The sequence below is a fragment of the Triturus cristatus genome, chromosome 10 (genome assembly GCF_964204655.1).
Source record: "Triturus cristatus chromosome 10, aTriCri1.1, whole genome shotgun sequence".
In the NCBI taxonomy this organism is placed as follows: Eukaryota; Metazoa; Chordata; class Amphibia; order Caudata; family Salamandridae; genus Triturus; species Triturus cristatus.
The window spans coordinates 262530968-262553305 of NC_140593.1; positions in this window are offsets into that span (position 1 = coordinate 262530968).

Consider the following 22338-nt stretch of genomic DNA (forward strand, 5'->3'; position numbering starts at 1 on the left):
CGTGGCCTTGTAAATGTGGGCAGGCACACTGCCCACATTTTGTAGTTTCACATTGGCGCAACTACAGAAAACTGACACACTGGAGGCGCAATGGTTTTGTAAATAAGGCCCTAAGTCCACAGTCATTGTCTTCTGGTGTTACAACACTCAAAAAGTCATTTTTCCAGAGACACTGAGAATTGCAAAGAGAGAAAAAGAGGAAAAGGTGAATATTTTGGCTGCCCAATGACCTTTCTCACATGTCTTTAATTCTTCTGTGCAGTCGGGCAGCAAACCTCAGGAAGGAAGGAAGGAAGTGGCTGCCATGCTTTGCATAGATGACAGCACTTAGTGAGAAATGTACTCATCTCTGGTCATGTCGTCATAGCACAGCCCAGAATATCCTAGTAAAGAAAAGCACTTGCTATGTCTGTGGCACACGTGCTGCTTTTGTCTTGCCCGACTAATGTACTGTTCAGACCCCAGTTATTGCCACACGTTGGTTCTGCCCCCCCCCACTACTGATAACTACTGCTTGTGACTAGGTACTGGCTAACTGTAGTGCCAAGTGTTAGTGGAAGTCAGACACAAGAATTTAGTTTTTGTTGCTCTGATTGGGCTCTTAGTCATTCAGGCCCAAGGGGCACAGATCAATATGTATTTAACTGGTGCTTGGTGAAGATGGGCCCAATCCGCCTTTGCAGTAGTCGGTTGAAGTGCTAGTACTCAGTACTAGCAATACTAGTACACTGCGTAGATCAGTTTTGTTGCTGCTTACAGCCCAACACTGAAACTCCACTACCAATGTGGCTCCAAAGGACTCCAGCCCCAGTCCATAATGGGCAGAGCTGTACAGTTAATTGTGCACTCTGCGAAGTACTTGTAGTGGTGGTGCATTGCCTTCCCTGATTGTTTGTCATAAGTCATGATTTTTGGCTCTGGCTGCAGCCTAGTAGCATATTTCCAGGTGCCCAATGCTGACCCTGACAGTTTTCTATTGCTCTGTCCTTGGAGCTACCACCCATTATCAGGCCACAGAGATTACAATCTATGGAGAATCACTGTCACCTCACCACTGGCATGACATCACTGGCCATTATTGATTGGTAGTCTGAGGCAGGCTGCCTGAGAGTGGCTGTCACAAGCCTAGGCCTCAGAGCAGATGTCGATTAGCCTGGAGCACAGCCTCGGCCCGTGCAGGTAAGTGCGGTGGGGCCGGGTGTGATTGCGAAGAAAAATGAAATAAATAATTAATTTTCCCTCATCATCATCGTGGAAATACCCCACCCACCTGGCCCTACCGCCCCACCGTGCTTACCTGCAGGAGCAGTCTAGCAGTGCACAAGCACTGTGGTGCTTGGAGGTAGCAGCAACATGGCAGACACAGGCACACACTGGCAAAATGTCTTCCCTGAGGATGCATAAACCCAGCCTCAAAATAGCCCACAACACCCCAAAGCTCATGAGACCAATCAAAGTTTAGTAGCCACATGTTTACTTTACTAAATGTTTTGAAGTGTTGTGCGACTTGGCTCTATATGGCTGTAACCTGCTGACTAAATCACATTATTCACGAGTCATAACAATGGCATCTATGCGATAGCATGGTCACGGCAGTACTGCCAGATGACATTCAGATACTTTAATCAGATTGGCCACATGCCAGGATAGCCTCAAGAGTCCAAAGGACAACATCAATTGCTGCCCACTGGCATGCACAAGGTCAAATTCAGTAATGAATTTACCTTTGCTTACTAGCCCCAGCAGGTCCCATTTATCATTAAAGTCAGGAAAGTACAGATAGAGCACATATTGTTCCAACTTTATAATATTCACACACATTTTTATGAGCAAACCTGAAAAGCTGTACCCGGCATAGATTATTGGGGCTCACTCTTGAGAATGTCCAAGGGCTCCCCATTATTTTCCCGTACCAATATCTCTAAAGTGGAGAACTATGCTTAAGAGCTCCCCCTCTAAATGTACATGTTTAGGTCTCCATGCAAAAAAAAAAATTCTTCCATGGAGAAACTGTTCCCTTACATACCCACAAATCTGGGGGTGAGCCATTCTCTTTGCCACCATGGATAGGAATTTACACTCGCTCTTGGCTGGAGTGAGAATCCTAGCATTCCCAAGGTGGAAAGGGGAATCAGAGGAGGTTGTTTATTTATACATAGAAAATCAAATTGATTTTTTTCTATATGTATCTACTAGTGGGGCTTTGGTGTCCTTCCACTAACATGCATAGACTGTGTGGAGTAGCTTTAAGCATTGTAAAGGACATTTACTTGATTAACACTGTAAGAAAGTGGCATTGAAGGATAGGTATCCTGTGCAAGTAGCAAGTCGGCAATTGTCTTTTTATGGGGAACCAAGTACCATATTGTAGCACTTGACTCTCTCAGTGTAAAGAAGCTGTGCAGTCCAAGGTCTACTCAGGGAAGGCACTAGTAACCTTGCTTGCTGGTTATCAACAACAACAGCCAATAAATCATTGTCTAGTCAGTGCATTTTCTTATTAAAAAGAAAAGTACATTTATCACACACACTACTAAATTCTATGCATTAAACTAAAAATATACACATCAGGTATATGGAGATGCCTTTGGTGACACCCTCATATCACATTAGGTGATCCTGAACCCCATAATCACAGTATCTCCCACCTGCATCTTATGCAATATCAAATTATAAGGTGTGTTATTAGCTAGAAGACTAGCCTACTGGCTTAATGAAGGGGAACTGTATTAATATATAAAGGTCAAGCTGGCTTTGTCAAGGTATCACCACATAAGTTAAAATAAGCATGTGTTATGATTCACCAGTGTGTCATCATGAAAACTCATAGGGACAAAAACCATACTCAAATGCAATCATTATAAATATAAGTATTTCAACGTTCAAACTGTCAATTAGGAGGGATGGGTGCAACTCGCGGAGTTTCATTTCACAGAATTCCGCTGAGTTATCTAAAAACTCTGCAAGATTCCACAGAGTTCTTGAGCAGCGGAGTTCAGTACATTGTGCTGCTGGCGCTGATTTTTAGCATCTGGAGCTTGTCCTGTACTGTTAAATCAGTGCACATGCACCATGCGGAACTTCAGAGGGTGCTGCTTCTTTCTGACGTTCGACTAGATTTTCTACTCAAACAACAGGCTTCTCAATGAAAGCGTCAGCTTTCTTAGCGTGAGTGGTAACAACCTGACACGACTGCCTGTGTTGAGAAATCCTAACGCTGGCGTGCCGCACCTTAGAAAAAACTCTGCCATGCGGCGGTGGGTGGAGCTTTTTCAAAACTCAGCACTCTGTTTCAAACCTCTGAAAACATGGCCGGAAGATCAGAGGTTACTGCCCAAATCTACAATTAGGCATTTTTAGTAAAACATTGCATTTCAAAGAAACCATAAACACATGTATCTGACTTTTTCTTTGACATGTTAAAGATCACATAATGCAGGACCAGGTGTAATTTTAATTATCCTGGCGTATTCTAAGCCATTTTGTTTATTCCGCGTGACTCTTTGATGGAGATCTACAAATAATTATGCGATTATTCCTGCTCGCGTAATTAAGAGTAATTTGGGGGGAAATCAATCGTACCACAGGAGCACATATGAGGGGGCCATCCTTACTGGCTCTTGGAGAGACAGCCTGTTCCTGGTATCAACTAGGGACAGAGTCCTTAGCCCTTTTGGGAGTATGTGTCTTCGCTTCCAGTTGTTCGTTGCTATGGCAATCCTAGGGTCCAACTGCAAAAGGCACAACCAGCATTTACTAGGAGAGAATCTCCCTTTTGTGCAAGAGTTTTAACAAGGGTGGAATGTTCAAGAATCTAGGCACCCCTGGCCAATCCTCTACACAATATGCTGGGACAGGTCAAGATGGTGTCATCCAGGAGTCACTGGTCACATCTGCTCCGGGGGTCGCAGCTTCGCCCCTCGCTGACATCACTGTCAGGGCCTTTCCCACTAAAGGTTCAAAGAGGAGTACCCTACTATGTTAGCTCCAGTTCTCAAGGCTTTCTCTTTTGTTCAGTGGGTCTGGGCTGTCCCTAGCCCTGGTACAGAGTGACAGGTGATTAACAGATATTGATTTTTTTATCCCCACCCTTTCCTTCTGTGTGGGGCTGCCTTTGTTCCTGCTGCTCGAGAGATTTGTAATTAACTTGGCACAGAGGGTGACAAAAGGCCTGGACTCTGATCCTGAGCCGAGCCGAAGAAATATGACAATCCTGGATGACCCACAAGTTGTTCAGATATTCTAATGGAACACTCACATTTGGGTTTCTTGCACATGTTCCCCTATCCGATTTTGATATGTCACTTGACTTTGTAGGCCAAACAGAAGCGAAACTTCACTGTGCAATAAAGCGTCACTGCAGACCAAACAGTAAATCACAATGATTTTCCCAAGGAGAGTCTGCTAACATTATAAGGCCAACCCCAGGTCAATATCTAATCCTGCAGAGGCCCCTCTATACCAGCCCACCTGTGTGCAGTTACTGGGCTGCGCACAACAGTAATCTCACACGCACACCCCTCACATGTTTGCAATGGTTGTGCATATGTGATCACATGTAACAGCCAAGTGTCCCTTAACCTAGCTGCATGGCAGCGGCCTTATCTTAAAATGAGGACACTGGCAGTAAACATACAGTTCATTTGCCATGTGATTACCATTGGTAAGACACATGTAGTGAGACTCACCTACATTAAGAAGTACAAAATCTAAAAAGCAAAGAAATCTGGGTGCACTGAATGGGAGGAGCCCTATTGCAACACTATCCTAAACCTGTACTGAGTCCATGATCTTAATATGCCTTGAAACAAAGGTCGACTTCTTGTGGAAGAGTCTTGGGGGGCTATGGAAATACCTACATGCTCCCAACAACAACTTTGAAGTACTTTCATGATGCTCCTGCCTAGATAGGGCAGTTATTTAAAAAAAGTCCTCTAGGGGCATTACGGGGCACTACCAGTTGGAGCAATTGGTACAGGTAAGAGCGATGGGGTGATGGAGCGGGGATAAGTCAACAGATAACGGGGTAAGGAAAATAAATAAAACCACTTAACTTGTGCTTTCCACAGACCCCTGGAGCCTGCCCTCCCCTTTATCTCTGAGAGCTTTTAAAATGCAGATCTTTGAGAAGGTATTTCACTGGCTAATTTTCTCCATTCAAAGAATTATGCTCCTGGTGGCCAGACCTAGACACTAGAATCAATGTCATCAAACTTCCTGGCATCCTAAACGGTGCATTCTGCAGGGAGCTGTTTTTATATGGCTCCCTTTGCCAGCCTTATCCAGTGCCTGGCTCCTGGTGTTTTTCTTCTACTGATAGATGTGAAAAGTTGGGCTGATATATGCTCTCCACTAGTTATAGTGGGCAACCTGTATCAGTCCAAACAACCCCTTATTGGTTATAGTTTAAAGACAACCTTTATTGAAAGTTAACCTAGTGGTAGCTATGGAGAGCAGCCTTCAGGCTAAGTCTTGAAGGAGCGATTCAGTCACCCTGGCGTATTGGTTCCGCTCACTCTGCCGGCGATTTTTCGTCTGGTCTACTTGGAAAGAGTTTATTGGACCCACTTAGCGGTCGTCGTGCTACCTTGGCACGCTCACGTACTCCCGTTGGAATAACTTCAGTGTTGGACATACCGGTTGGACTTTGACCCATAATAGTTGATTTGGGCACAATTCTCATACATTGTAGGCTGTCCATATGAACAGGACCCTTGACTGCACGACTGTAACGGACCCAGCATATCGGCCAATTTGTTCCCGAACGTAGTTCTGGCATTCCAAAGCACTTCGTGATACCGTCTTACGTAGAAGTTCCCGACGATCGCCCGGGCATTAGCGCTTTGTGCGTTTTCTTTAGACCAGTACTCAGCACTCTTCAAATTGTAGCCATTGTCCTGATGATGACCTTAAGTGCATAAGGTCGAAACGTCGTCGACATCCCAGTGTAACCCACGGCCTCCTAAGGATTTATACCTTATTGCAAATTATTTATTGTGTTCTTGTAATTTGTTTATGATTAATGTTGTCCTTTCACTTTGCGCCGCCCACACTGTATATATCACTTGTGTCACTGCACTTATCACTTACACCGAGCACGGTCAGTACACAACTGGTGTATGTTTGGCTACCTGAATTTGATTTAACTGTATTATAGTGCTGTTATAATTCTTTTGCATAATAATAATAACTAAAAAACTTTTTCATACCTTGGTCTCTTGGTTTCCCTCCTTTATGACTTATGCATCTTTTTTTTTAAATTGTCCCTATAATTACTGGTTGAGACATTGTTGTTTTGATACTTGAAGGAACGTAAAGCAGCTTGTTTTACCAGTCTATAATCTCTTGAGTTCCTAAATGAAAGATATCCACACCAGGTATATATATAAAATATATCTATTTATTACTAAACACACCCTCCTTGTCTCTTTATGAGACTAGAGGTCAAAACACATAAGTTACACTTCAATATTCACAGTAAAATAGCACAAATACATGACCGGCCCTAGGGGCGAGCCAAATCATGTACTAAAATAGTGGTATAAGAACCACGACTTAACTAGACACAAGGCCTAGAGCCTGTAGAATTGCTGGGACCCCAAGGAACCACCCAAAGTAGTGACATAGGGGACCCACGGGGGCCGTGTGCAGTGTGTGAACACAGCAGCAAGCTCCCGTTAGCTTCTATGGGAAAGCCGCAGTTAGATTTTTAAAGTTTAGGGACACTTATTGAGTCAGGACCAAACCCTTTTGGACTTAGGAAGTTGTAGGGATCACACCCACGGGAGAACAGGAGTACTCATGTTACCTCACCCAGGGAAGCCGGGTGCAGAGGTGTATTTTGGTGTCGGGTTGCGTAGTCGATTTCAATGGGAGTTGGCGAAAAGTGCTGCTCCTGTGAAGATGCAAATTGTCCGAAGAGATCCAAGCCTGGATCAAAGATGAGAATAACCTTGAAGCAGAGGGGGCAGAGTCTGGGCCACTTGCCAGTGACCAGGAAGGCGATAGGCAGATCCCCACCAATGTTGGGTGATTTCAGGTGAAAGAGGTGAAGCTTGACTCTTCTGCCATGAGGAACAGGAGGCGTTGAGGATGGCCAGAAGCCGGATTCGAGCTGTCCTACAAAGGATGTCGAGTGCTGCAGTGTCGGTGCCCAGATTGGACACAACAAGCCTTGGCAACAGCAACCCAAGCAGAAACGAGAAAGATGCTTCGGTGCAGACCAGCAAGGTCTGAGGGACTCACCACTTGGTAGGGAGTTGGGGCACGTCTGGAGCAACCAGGGAAGCCCAAGAAAATTCAAAGTTACTCCCTTAGGGATGCACCAGTCAACGGACCAGGGCTTGCAAAGGGACATCAAGACGAAACACAAAATGGTGGCCCACGGGTCACTCGGAGTGACCAGCGAACAATCTTCGGTGGATTCAGTGCTCGATGTAGGGGCTACAAGTCAGCCTAAGCACAAATTCAGGAGACGTCGAGAAGTCAATGCACTTGCAAAAGTGCAAGGTGACCAGGAGTTCCACTTCCACACTACTCACAAGGGCTGTGGGTCTCAACTTTGCTGGGAACTCGGATCGGCCTCTGAGATGTCTGGAAATCCACTTACTGGGCTGCAAATACTTCGGAGTCCGGCGGGATCTTCGGAAATGCAGACCGGCAAATTACTTCGTTGGTGCCGGTCAAGCAGGGGAGTCACTCCTTGACCCCAAGGGAGATTCTTCAGTCCTCCGGTCTTTAGCAGAGCGTCAAAGGTCCAAGATTTGGCTTCAGAATTTCGTCCAGGGTAATCTAAATTTCTGGTTACAGAGGTTCCTTACTTATATCTAAGGAAGGGGTTGGACTAGCTCTGGGGACCCACCTATGGGAGGGTTTGGAAAGAGGGGTGGCTACACCCATTTCCTTTGTCCAGTTTCGTGCCAGAGCAGGGGCTGGAAGCCTCTGAACTAGTTTGAGCTGGACTATGCACAGGGACAACAAATGTGCCTCCAGTGCAGGACTTCAAAGCACTCAGAGAGCGCCCACCCAGCCCCAATACACATAAGCCTGTCTGGGAGGTGGTTACACCTCCCTGTGACAGGAAGTCTATTGTCCAGGCCTCCTCTGTCGGAGTTTCGGTCAGCAGCAGGAGGCCAGACACGTGTTTGTGGCTGCAGCATCCATTTTGTGATGCCAGGGCTCTGTTAAGTTTCTACCGGGTAACCCAGTACTGTCATTTCTCTCCCTCTAGAAGGGTGAGGTCATACTCCCACACCAGTTACTGATTCCAAGGTGTGTGACACCAAACACGACATGTTTCCGTGCAGCCAGTCCAAAGTTAGCATTTACCGTTTGGTTATAATGAACTTAAGAGTATATGGTCAGGCTGCACTACAAACAGCATCAGAGAAGGGTCTCTGAACGCTGCAGAGGGGCTCTGCTCATGCTGGGGCACCCTCTCACATAAGAACCAAGCACTCTGCCTTCAGGATAGATAAGGCCTGCCATAGGAGTGACTTATAGGTTTATATGTGTGTATATATGTGGTGATATAGGTAACCTATATCACAGTAAGGGGTGCATGCACCACCTTACCCAGGCTGCAGTGGCAGACCTGTGGTGTCATTTTGGGTGGCTTTCCAGGGGTGGCATAATACATGCTTCAGCCCCTGGTAGGCCTCTGGGGTACCTATGCCCTGGGTACATAGTATACCATATACTAGGGACTTACAAGGGCACCTCAGATCCAATCTGTAATGTACCTAAAGTACATGGAATTATTTTAGAGAGGAAGCAGCTATGCTGGGGCCCTGATTAGCAGGGTCCCAGCCAGACTAAAGTCGAAAAACAGTGAAACACCAGCAAAAAGTGGGGGTATACATGTGAAGCAGATCCTACTCTCCTACACAACCCCCCCCCCCCCAAACGCAGGGACATTAAACCAACCTTGACCAGTTGAGTCTTCATGTTCTAAGTGGAAATATCTGGAGAGTCCATCTGCATTGGCAAGGTTACTCCCAGGTCTATGTTCCACTGTATAGTCCATCCCCTGTAGGGAAATGGACCACCTAAGAAGTTTGGGGATTTCACCCTTCATCTGTTTTAGCCATAAGAGGGGTTTATGGTCTGTCTGAACAATGAAGTGAGTACCAAACAAGTATGGCCTCATCTTCTTAAGAGCCCAAACCACAGCAAAGGCCTCCCTCTCAATGGCTGACCAATGTTTCTCTCTGGGGCTCAACATTCTGCTTCTGAAAGCTACTGGTTGATCCTGACCTTCATCATTCAACTGTGACAGTACAGCCCCTACCCCCAACTCAGATGCATCTGTTTGGACAATTAACTTTTTGGAGTAGTCAGGACTTTGCAGAATGGGAGCAGTGCACATGGCTTGCTTCAGGTCATCAAATGCCTTTTGACAGCTAACTGTCCACTGAACAATCTTGGGCATTTTCTTAGAGGTTAAGTAATTCAGGGGTGTCACTATTGATCCATACCCCGTAGCAAATCTTCTGTAGTACCCAGGCAGGCCTAAGAAGGCTCTCACCTGAGTCTGGGTAGTTGGAGCAACCCAGTCCATTATGGCATGGATTTTGCTACTTAATGGTTGAACCTGGCCTCCACCTACGAGTTGGCCCAGGTATACAACTTGACTCTGCCCTATCTGGCACTTAGTAGCCTTGATAGTTAGGCCTGCTTTTTGCCGGGCCTCCAAAACATTCCTCAGGTGGACCAGGTGATCCTCCCAGGTGGAGCTAAAGACAGCAATATCATCTAGATATGCTGCACTATAGTCTTCCAGGCCTGTAAGGACTTGATTCACCAACCTTTGGAAAGTGGCAGGTGCATTCATCCAACCAAAGGGCATTACCACAAATTGATAGTGAACACTAGGGGTAGAAAATGCTGTCTTTGGCTTTGCATCATCAGCTAGTCTGATCTGCCAGTAGCCAGCTGTCAGGTCAAATGTGCTTAGAAACTTGTCTGAGGCCAAAGTATCTATTAGCTCATCTGCCCTGGGGATGGGCTGGGCATCAGTCCTAGTGACTGCATTGAGACCCCTGTAGTCTACACAAAACCTCATCTCTCTCAAGCCATCTTTGGTGTGAGGTTTAGGTACCAGGACTACTGGACTAGCCCAAGGGCTATCTGAGGGTTCAATAACTCCCAAATCCAAAATCTTTTGGACTTCAGTCCTTATACAGTCCCTGACATGATCAGGTTGCCTGTAGATCTTTTTTTCACAGGCTGTCTGTCCCCAGTGTCCACTTCATGAGTGCCCCGGGTGGTCTGACTTGGAGTCAGAGAAAACATATGTCTGTACTGACTGAGAAGCTTTCTACAGTCAGTTTGCTGCTGGGCAGTGAGGCTGCCTGCCAAGGCTACACCATCAACTGACCCATTATCAGGGTTCTGAGAAAGCAGGTCAGGGAGTGGGTCACTCTCTTCCTCCTGTCCTTTACCAGTAGCCATGAGCAAGCCCATGTCTGGCCTGTCAACATATGGTTTTAGTCTGTTGACATGAAGTACCCTGTGGGGACTCTTAGGGGTTTCAAGGTCTACCAAGTAGGTGACCTCCCTTTTCTGTTCAACAATTGTATGGGGGCCACTCCATTTATCCTGGAGGGCTGCTGGGGCCACAGGCTCCAGCAGCCACAGTTTCTGTCCTGGCTGGTAGACACTCAGTACAGCCTTTTGGTCATGCCGGGCTTTTTGTAATTCCTGGCTAGCCTCAAGGTTTTTGGTTGCCTTTTTCACATACTCAGCCATCCTGGAGCGGAGACCAAGTACATAGTCCACTATGTCCTGTTTGGGGGGCTTTACAGGTAACTCCCATCCTTCCTTAACCAGACACAATGGACCCCTGACAGGGTGACCAAACAAAAGTTCAAAAGAGACGTAGCCAACCCCCTTTTGAGGCACCTCCCTGTATGCAAATAAAAGGCAGGGCAAGAGTATGTCCCATCTTCGCCTAAGCTTTTCTGGGAGCCCTTTAATCATGTCCTTTAAGGTTTTGTTGAACCTTTCAACTAAACCATTGCATTGTGGGTGATAGGGTGTGGTGAATTTATAATTCACTCCACACTCCTTCTACATAGCAGTTAAGCAACTTGACATAACGTTTGCATCTCTGTCAGATACCACCTCCTTAGGAAAGCCTAGTCTTGAGAATACACCCAAGACAGCTCTTGCCACCACAGGTGCTGTAGTGGTCCTTAGGGGAATTGCTTCTGGGTACCTGGTGGCATGGTCCACCAACACCAATATAAACCTGTGCCCAGATGCTGTCTGAGGATCAATGGGACCAACAGTGTCAATCCCCACCCTCTGAAAGGGACCCCCACCACAGGAAGAGGTATCAGGGGGGCCTTTGTGGTTCCACCTGCCTTGCCACTGGCATGGCAGGTCACACAGGAGCGACAAAACTCCTTAGTGTCTTCAGACATCTGGGGCCAGTGAAAGTGAGGGACAATTTTGTCCCAAGTCTTGTTCTGGCCCACGTGTCCTGCTAGGGGAATATCATGGGCTAGTGTCAATAGGAAGCCCCTAAACATCAGAGGTATAACCAATCTCCTGGATGCACCAGGCTTGGGGTCTCTACTCTCTGAGTAAAGGAGTCCATCATCCCAGTATATCGTATGGGTGCCACAAGCATTCCCAGCAGCCTAATCAGCAGCTTTCTTTCTGAGGGGTTCAAGAGAGGGGCAGGTTTTCTGCTCCTGACTCAGATCAGACCTGAAAGGGCCCCCTGTCCCCAAGAACTCAACCTGGTCAGGTTCAAGATACCCTGGGACAGTTGCTTCTTCAGGCTCAAGATCATCTCCCTGAGGAGGCTGATCTGAATTCTGAGTCAGGTGGGAAGGCACTGCCTTAACCCTACTGCTCCTCCTCTTGGGAGGCACCTGGTCCATTATTCCAGAATCCAGAGCCTGTCCAGTGTTAAACATTTTGGCCTGTGACCTAGTCACAACAAAGACATGAGCAGGGATCCCTAACATTTCTGCATGTGTCCTGAGCTCCACTTCAGCCCAAGCTGAAGATTCTAGATAATTGCCAAGCAAGCACTGTACTGGTAGGTCTGCACTTACCACAACCTTCTTAAGGCCAGTTACCCCTCCCCAGGAGAAGTTAACAACTACCAGAGAATGGTCTGTTCTGACATTGCTAGCATTGGTCACTTGGTACATTTCACCAAGTATAATCTGCCCAGGATTCACAAGATCTTTTGTCACCATTGTGTCACTTGCTCCTGTGTCCGGGAACGCCAAAGCCTCTCTTCCATTTATCAAAGGCTGTTGTCTGTATTTGCCCAGATTACTGGGGCTCACAAAGAGAGACATATCCATGCCCCCATCACAGACAAGAACAGCCTGAGTTGGAACTCTGACTAGGCCAGAGTCCATCTCAGAACCCAGGGTCAACCCTACTACACCTTTATTCTGAACATTACCACCACCAATTGTAGCTGTACTAGGTGGAACAGTTGCCTTAGGAGCAATGGTGGCTGGAGTAGATTCTTTGGACTTGCTGCAGTCACTTGTCCAGTGAGTTTTCTGCTTACAGATTTTGCCTTGTTAGACTGTGAATCCCCACCTGAAGAATATTTTTGGGGGCCTTGTGAAGACTTTTGGTCTATACCCTTCTCTCCACCCTTGTCAGGGTTTTTAGGATCTTGGTTCTTGGGTTCACCACCTTGGTTCTGTACCTTCTGCCTCACCCTGGTTCTGGCCCACTTGTCTGCCTTCTTTCCCAATTCTTGGGGAGAGGTCAGATCTGAGTCTACCAGGTACTGGTGTATCAGCTGATTCTGACAATTATTAAGGATCTGCTCCCTCATAATTAAATTGTACAACCATTGATAGTCATGCACTTTGCTGCCAAGTAACCAACCTTCCAGAGCCTTAGTAGCACAATCTACAACGTCTACCCAGTCTTGAGTCTGTGCCTTTTGGATATCCCTGCACTTTAACCTGTATTGCTCAGTGGTTAGGCCAAACCCATCAATTAAGGCACTCTTCAGACTGTTGTAATCATCTGCCTCCTCCTCTCTAACAGTGAGGAGCTTATCTCTACCTTTGTCTGCAAAGGAGAGCCATAAGATTGCTGCCCACTGCTACTGGGGGACCTTTTGAACTTTACAGGCCCTTTCCAGTGCAGTTATCCATTTGTGGATGTCATCCCCACTCTGGTAGGGAGGGACAATCTTATTCAGGTTTCTATGGTCATAAGACCTCTCCCTAACTCTAGGGATGTTGCTGCCACTATGGGACTCTAGTCCCATCATTTGTCTAGCTCTGTGGAGCTCTAGGGCCTCCTTATCCAGGGCTACCTGCTTTCTTTTGACAAAGAGGGGTCCACTGTGGTCCTCTACATCACCTTCTAGGGGAATTTGATTCTCCAGGTCCAGTTCATTGTCATCTGCCTGGCCAGCCTCAGAGGACAGGTCATGGAGAGTTACACCCCTAGGCCTTTCCTCAGGTGCTGTCCCAGCCACTCTGCCTAACCCTTCAGATCCTAAAGATCTGCTAAGGTCATCCAGCCTGAGTACCTCTATGAGATGCTGGGTGGTTGGACTTTTCCCTGTCTTCAGTTTCCTAGTTGTACATAATGGTCTCAGTTCCATGAATGGGAGTTGATCATACTGCGAATCTTAAAGCCCATTGGCTTCTGGCAAGGACCTACTGGTTCCTGGCCTTGAAGACATTACTAGTGTGGTGTGGTGTATTGCACTACCTACTCTAGTGTGGCCTACTAAACTCTCTTGAGTTGTAGACAGGGTGTGGTAAGCCCTTAACACACAACTCTAAGTTCAGTAGAACTTACTGTACTCTAAAGCTTGTATTATATGTATCTAGGGTACCTTCACTGGTTTTCAGTTAGTCACTCAATTGAGATTATCTGGTAAAACAATAGCAAGCTGGAATCCCACACGCTGCCACCAATGTGAGAAGTTGGCCTGATATATGCTGTCCACTAGTTATAGTGGGCTCCCTATATCAGTCCAAACAACCCCTTATTGGTTATAGGTTAAAGACAACCTTTTTTGAAAGCTATCCTAGTGGTAGCTATGGAGAGCAGCCTTCAGGCTAAGTCTTGAAGGAATGTAAAGCAGCTTGTTTTACCAGTCTATAATCTCTTGAGCTCCTAAATGAAAGATATCCACACCAGGTATATATATAAAATATATGTAATTATTACTAAACACACCCTCCTAGTCTCTTTATGAGACTAGAGGTCAAAACACATAAGTTACACTTCAATGATCACAGTAAAATAGCACAAATACTCATCAGGCCCTGGGGCGAGCCAAACTATATATTAAAATAGTGGTATAAGAACCATGACTTAACTAGACACAAGGCCTAGAGCCTGTAGAATCGCTGGGACCCCAAGGAACCACCCAAGGTAGTGACACAGGGGACCCACGGGGGCCGTGTACAGTGTGTGATCACAGCAGCGAGCTCCCGTTAGCTTCTATGGGGAAAGTCGCGGTTAGGTTTTTAAAGTTTAGGGACACTTAGAATTGAGTCAGGACCAAACCCTTTTGGACTTAGGAAGTTTTGGGGCTAACACCCACTGGAGCACCGGAGTACTCGTGTTACCTCACCCAGGGAAGCCAGGTGCATAGGTGTCTTTTGGTGTCGGGTTGCGTCGTCGATTTCAATGGGAGCAGGCGAAGAAGTGCTGCTGCCGTGAAGATGCGAAGTGTCCAGAGAGATCCAAGCCTGGATCGAAGATGAGAAGAACCTGAAAGCAGAGGGGACAGAGTCTGGGTCACTAGCCAGTGACCAGGAAGGCGATAGGCAGATGCCCACCGATGTCGGGTGATTTCAGGTGAAAGAGGTGAAGCTTGACTCTTCAGCCGCGAGGACCAAGAGGCGTCAAGGATAGCCAGGAGCTGGATTCAAGCTGTCCCACAAAGGATGTCAAGTGCTGCAGTGTCAGTGCCCAGATTGGACACAACAAGCCTTGGCAACAGCCACCCACCCAGAAACGAGAAAGATGCTTCGGTGCAGACCAGCAAGGTCTTAGGGACTCACCACTTGGTAGAGAGTTGGGGCACGTCTGGAGCAACCAGGGAAGCCCAAAGAAATTCAAAGTTACCCCCTCAGGGACCCACCAGTCAACGGACCATGGATCTCAAAGGGACCACAAGACGAAACACAGAATGGCGGCCAACAGGTCACTCGGAGTGACCAGGCCAACAATCTTCAGTGGATTTAGTGATCGAGGTAGGGGCTACAAGTCAGCCCAAGCACAACTTCAGGAGATGTCGAGATGTCAATGCACTTACAAAAGTGCACAGTGACCAGGAGTTCTGGTTCCATGCTACTCACGAGGGGTGCGGGTCTCAGCTTTGCTGCGGACTTGGGTGAGCCTCTGCGATGTCTAGAAATCCTATTCCTGGGCTGCATATACTTTGGAGTCTGGCAGGAGCTTCAAAAATTCAGACCGGCAAAATGCTTACTTGGTGCCTGCCAAGCAGGGGAGTCACTCCTTGACCCCAAGGGAGATTTCTTCCATCCTCTAGTCTTTAGTAGATCGTCAAAGGTCCAGGATTTGGCTTCAGAGTTTCGTCTAGGGTAATCTAAAGTTCTTGTTACATAGGTTCCTTACTTATACCTAAGGAAGGGGTTGGACTAGCTCTGGGGACCCACCTATGGGAGGGTTTGGGAAGAGGGGTGGCTACACCCATTTACTTTGCCCAGTTTCACGTCAGAGCAGGGGCTGGAAGCCCCTGAACCGGTTTGAGCTGGACTATGCACAGGGACACCAAATGTGCCCCCAGTGCAGGACTTCAAAGCACTCAGAGAGTGCTCCTACCCAACCCCAATACACATAAGCCTGTCTGGGAGGTGGTTACACCTCCCTGTGACAGGAAAACTATTGTCCAGGCCTCCCCTGCCGGAGTTTCGGTCAGCAGCAGGAGGCCAGACCTGTGTCTGTGGCTACAGCATCCATTTTGTGATGCCAGGGCTCTATTAAGTTTCTACTGGGTAACCCGGTACTGTCATGTCTCTCCCTCTAGAAGGGTGGGATCATACTTCCACACCAGTTACTGGTGTGGGAGTATGATTCCAAGGTGTTTGACACCAAATACGACATGTTTCCGTGCAGCCAGTCCAAAGTTAGCATTTACCGTTTGGTTATAATGCACCTAAGAGTATATGGTCAGGCTGCACTACAAACAGCATCAGAGACGGGTCTCCGAACACTGCAAAGGGGCTCTGCTCATGCAGGGCACCCTCTCACATAAGAACCAAGCACTCTGCCTTCAGGATTGATAAGGCCTGCCATAGGAGTGACTTATAGGTTTATATGTGTGTATATATGTAGTGATTATAGGTAACCTATATCACAGTAAGGGGTGCATGCACCTCCTTACCCAGGGTGCAGTAGCAGACCTGTGGTGTCATTTTGGGTGGCTTTCCAGGGGTGGCATAATACATACTTCAGCCCCTGGTAGGCCTCTGGTGTATCTATGCCCTGGGTACATAGTATACATATACTAGAGACTTATAAGGGCACCTCAGATCCAATCTGTAATGTACCTAAAGTACATAGAATCATTTTAGAGAGGAAGCAGCTAGGCTAAGGCCCTGAATAGCAGGGTCGCAGCCAGACTAAAGTCGAAAAACAGTCAAACACCAGCAAAAAGTGGGGGTATACATGTGAAGCAGATCCTACTCTCCTATAATAGAGGCAGCTTGCACATATATTAAAATACAAGCCAAATGAACAACCTCCTTGCTACACCCTCAGACCCCAGAGCCACCTGGCTGTCTTGCGGAGCACCTGCAGGAAGTGGAGTCCAACTCTTTGTCGCATCTGGTTCTCTGGTGGTATAACGGTGCCAGCGCCTCTGGCTCTGGAACAACCCTTCCTAGTCCTGGAGTCAACTAGTGGGAAAGGGCCACATGTAAGTAGCCTTTTTGTTGCAAAAAATGACTATTTGTATGTACAGAACCCTATTTTGTGGTTTGATAACCTATCACAGAATCGCAAAATGGGTTAGTGATTCGGTATTAGGAAGGGGCATGTTAAATGCGTCCCTTCCAAATAGCGACTACCAGTGCTATGTATGTATGTTTTGAGACCCAAATGCGCTCGCAAAACATTCACATTTTACCACATACTTCAAGTAGGGGGTAACCAATTTGCAAATGTGAACGGGGGTCCCAAGGGACCCCTTCCCCTTTGTGAATGCATCCGAAAACAAAACGTTTCATTTTTCTTTTTAAAATGTATTCTGTTTTCCTTTCAGGCAAACAGACTACATTTAAAAAAAATAAATGATGCTTTATTTAAAAACAAACACAGGCCGGGCAGTCTGCTTTCCCCAGCAGGCCGCCATCCTTGTGTTTTTATCAAATTGCGAACCACTTAATGAATATTAATGAGGTACCCCATTAGGATTTGCTAAATGTATCAAGGACATATTTGTACATAGATGTTTATGATTTCCTAATATTGAATCGCAAAAATTCGCTATTAGGAACTCGCAAAATGAAATCTACGAACATATGGCCAAAAGTCCTGAGTTCATATTTACAGGGCATCACATGGCTTCTCTTACCAGCTCGGCATGATTTTTGCCATCTTTGCCTCCCAGGACCATGGTCTTCTCATCTGTCTCACCCTTGTTCAAGGAGTTTTAAGTGGGGGTAGACAGTACTAGATGCCGGGCACCCCTCCCAAACTTCAAAGGTGAGCCCCTACTGTGTTGGCACCACAGTTCTAGTGGGTCTGCACCTTGCCAGCCCAGTGTCTGTGTAACAAACTAATTATCAGATCTATTTTCCCCCACACCCCTTTTCTCTCCCAGTAATCAAGTCAAGCATTGATCATTTTTGCTTTGTGTGAGCAGCCCTTTGTTAAATCTGCTGGGGAGCAAAGTAATTCATTTGACTCATTGGGGGCAGGGACAAAGGCTTGGAATCGGATTATGAGCTGAGCCAGAGAAATATGACAATTCTTGAAGTCACATAAAATGTAAATGTAGTGTGCTAGGACCTGCACATTCAAACTCAGTGTGAATGTTTTACACCTTGAGGAACTGTGTAGGCCTAACTGGAGCAGAAATGCACTTTATGTATCAATGAAAACACCACAGATATTCCTGTAAGAATTACTGACCTATTTAGGAATGCCAACTAATATTATAAGACCTACCCCAGGTCAGCACTAATCCTTGCAGAGTTCCTTCTGCAACAGGCTACCGTTGCTCAAATACCAGGTTGTGTGTAGGAGACTACCACCATACGCACATGTTCACACCTGCAAGTGCACCTTTGTTCACAGATAACCAGCCCAGTACTCCTTACCCTTCTTGTGCAGCAGCCTTATATTAAAAGGAGGATACTGTAAGTTGACACACTCAGTACAATTACTGTGAATTTATTGTGAGTTAGACTGTGATAGTGAGATTCATCCACAGTAAAAAGTACAAAAATGGGTAGTCATAAGTGAAAAATCCTGGTGGACAGAATGGACAGACCCCGTTTGCTACAATCATCAGTTGTTTGAAGATTTTTTTTCTAGCACCAATGTCATAAAAACACAAGTATTGTAAATATGTTCCGTGCAAAATTGCCTTGAGAGCAAAGACATTACACAAGTGTATTTTGAAATCACAATTGTAAATTGTTCCCTAAAATATATGCCAATTTTAGAACAAGCCCCTCACCATAATTCATAATTATACTGGTAGGAGTATGTACACTAATTAGCCAAGGGGCATGCCCTAATCATCATAGAAGCCCAGAGATAGCTGCTAACTTTATAACATATTTACAATATGGTTTGACATAGGTAAATTCAAAAAAGCAGTTCTGCATTTTGTGCCCCAAGGAAAGTAGAAAGTAATGCTAACATGACCTTCTGTGATAGAGGAAATAGCGACAGAAGAAACATAAACCCATGCATGATTGTCTAGGGAAAGGGTTTGAGGGGTGGGTTTGGAAATTTTGAGATATAGTTAGGGGAAAAACAAACATCCCTGCTAGAAGATTCAACCAAAATCATATCAAAATATTACGAGAGTGAAGGCTAGGACCCAATATTTAATGATTCCCAGCAAAATATATACTTACCATCCAGTGAGCCCTAAATGAAGGTTTCTCAAGGTGTCATAAATACTTCATTAGCAAATAAACATTCAAGAAGCAAGGTCAATCTGCACTGCCTATCCCCGCAGTCAGATTTGTAGGGGAGTGTATAATACAAAAACAGCCCACATATTCAGCCACATTCAACAAATACTCATACCAGGGAATGGTGTGAGGGATATAGACTTTCAGCATATTGTTTAGAATACATTTCGTCTGGTAGATAACCCACAGAGAGATCTGCGATGCCTAACAGTCCCCTTGTTCCTATCATCTAGATATAGTCTCTCAAAATCCTGAAGAGAAAAATATTTTAAAATACAAGTCTCAGGATTTTCTTTAAGAATTTATTTTCAAGGTTCTGCAGGACTTATGAAGTGGTATGACCCCATATTCCCACCTCAATGATTTCAGTTGAGACACCCTTGGCTTAATAGATACCTTAATCATAGATTGAATGGGTGTACTCACTGCAACTGACAAAATTACAGATGTCGCCCCGCCCACTGCATACGCTGCAAATGCAACAGGATCTCCTGCACCTCAGAATGGTGCACAATATTGATACCTTGTTCAAAACTTTCACCTGATATAAATATCAATAAAAATTATTGTGGCAACAAGAATATTGACGTACAGAACGCTGCAGGTAATATTGTTCTTGAGATGGTTGCATATATTATCTATTTTGTATTATTTTTTAATATTTTATGGTTTTGTGTGTTTTCAGTTATTGATATGACAGTTGTAGTTGACTCTAAATTGTTTTAGTATTTGTACTATAGTTTTGGCAATACTTTGAAAGTGTTTTTGTTGATTTTTGTATTATAGTTGGATTGCTGGCTTTAAAAGGGAAAAGTTGCTTAACCTGGGGTTTGAATAGTAAATATGATCCTTTTAAGGTCCAAAACGTTCACAGGTGGTGTTTAGGTTGGAGTAAGATTAGGAAATCTGAATCATCCTCCTCAAAGTCTAAAGTTTCCCCGCAATTACCTAGATTGCAGTCAGATAGTAAGTCTGACCCCACCAAACTCTAACACTTCTCCTACTGTTGCCTAGCTTGGAATGGAAATTATACATCTTCCCCACCACTCTAAAGAGAAACACTTTCCCCACTGTTGCTTAGTTTGGAGAAAGAATACAAATTAATCTATCCTCAATTATTTCCCTATTGTTGCTTAAACTGAAGTGAGAATAGTAAATATCACCCTTCCAAAGTCCAATGTTTTCCCTACTGTATTTTAGATTGGAGTTGGAATAGTATATCTGACCCCCCAATGTCCACGCATTACTTAGGATGTGGTGCTAATAGAAAAACTTACCACTCCAAGTCCAAGAGTTTGCATACTCAAATGGCTATAAAAGAGCAGATTCGGAACACAATACAGAAATATAAGATATAAAACCATGGGCCATATGTATCATTCCAAATTGCGATCGCATACGCCGAAATTTGCAGAATTTCGGTGTTTGCAATCACAATTGGGCTCAGTGGTATGTATTAAAGAATAACTGCGATTCCCTATCGTGCGATTGTATTTAAGGAATCGCAAATTGCTATTCCTTAAATGCAATGTAAGAAGCACAGAAAAAGTGCAATTTGGCCTTAAGGAATCGCTAATTACCACCAACTCCAAGTTGGTGGTAATTTGCGATTTCTCTGAAAAATTCACTTTTTTTCATTTTTCAAAGTGCCATGTGGCACACATACATGCCCTTAGAGCATGTATGTGTGCCACATGTGAACACATGCACATTTCAGTGGTGCAATAGGGTGTCCTTTTGACACCCTGGCACCCTTGAAATTGCTTCTCAATTTGCGAATCTCTAATTGAGAATCACACATTGAGAATGTCTTCTCGTTCATTCCTAGGGCTTCTAGGCCCACAGGAATGAATGGGGAGGTATTCCTTAATTGCGAATAGCAATTTGCAATTAAGGAATATGTAGGATTTGCAAAATTATTTGCAAATCCTACATACATAGCGTTTTGCGATTCTCAAATAGCGATTCGCAAAAAATCGCAATTTGAGAATCGCAAAGAACATTGTGATACATATGGCCCTATAACATTTTTTTTTTTTTGTTAACATATTTTATTGAGGTTTTCCAACCGTCGAACCAATAAACAAATGTTGCATACAATAGCATCCTATATAAGATCCAGTCAACAATGCACATATCAGGAGAAACCAGATCGTCAACATTTGCTACCCTAACTCCCCCCCTACCACCCTCTCTAATGTGGCCCTATAACATTTGTACAAAACATTAATTTCATAGAGCAGTCAAGCCAATCTTAACATATTGCTGTACATACTTCAGTTCATAAAACTAGCAAGCCAATCAGACAAAAGAACATTTCATTCAAAAAAGAGTTAACAAAATTAAAAATAGTTTTGAGCTAAAGAGTCGGTTAAAAGAGGCAGCCCAAAGTAAAACTTAAACCATCAGCTCGAAATATTGTTTTGGCCAAGCCTCCACATAAACATTACAAATTGAGAGACAGTAAACACAATACTTCTGTAGAGTTTGAGGGTTGGATTCACCGGGTGAAAAAAGTAGCCATGGTGAGCACTCAGAACACCCCCACAGTTTTGCTCAAGCTTGAGTCCACATACCTGAATATAAGATGAACATTCAAATTGTTCTGCCAAATTAATCAAACACATGAACTCTCTCCTGGGCCACTCCATTGAGTGTCAGGTTTGTATGAGTAGTTGGGCAGGGGTTAAAAACCATATATTTTGTCTTGCCAAGGTTGATTTCCAGCCCCCGCTCCCTGCAGATACACCAAAAACAATCCAGAAGAATCTGAATCCCCATACGGGATTTTGATAACAGGAGGTTATCGTCTGCAAACAGTAGGGCCGGTATCTTAACCGCAGAAAGATGAGGGACATCTCCTTCACATTGCTCCAGCTGTGACACTAAATCATAATATACAAGAGAAAGAAAGTAGGAGTTAACACACACCCTGCCTTACTCCCCGATTACCCGGGATGGGATCTATTAATTTGCCCTGTGGCCCACATCTAACCTGGGCATAGTTGTTTGAATGTAATCTAATTAAGACTTCTATAAGATACTCAAATCTTTTCCAGAACCTTCCACATTGCTTTCCTGGGGACTAAATCAAAACAGACCGAAGGTCCACAAAAATAATATAAACTCTACTACCCCCCCAGGTGAAAAATGTTCCAATATTACAATTGCAAGCGAAACACCTGGCCATTAGTTCGTAAGCCAT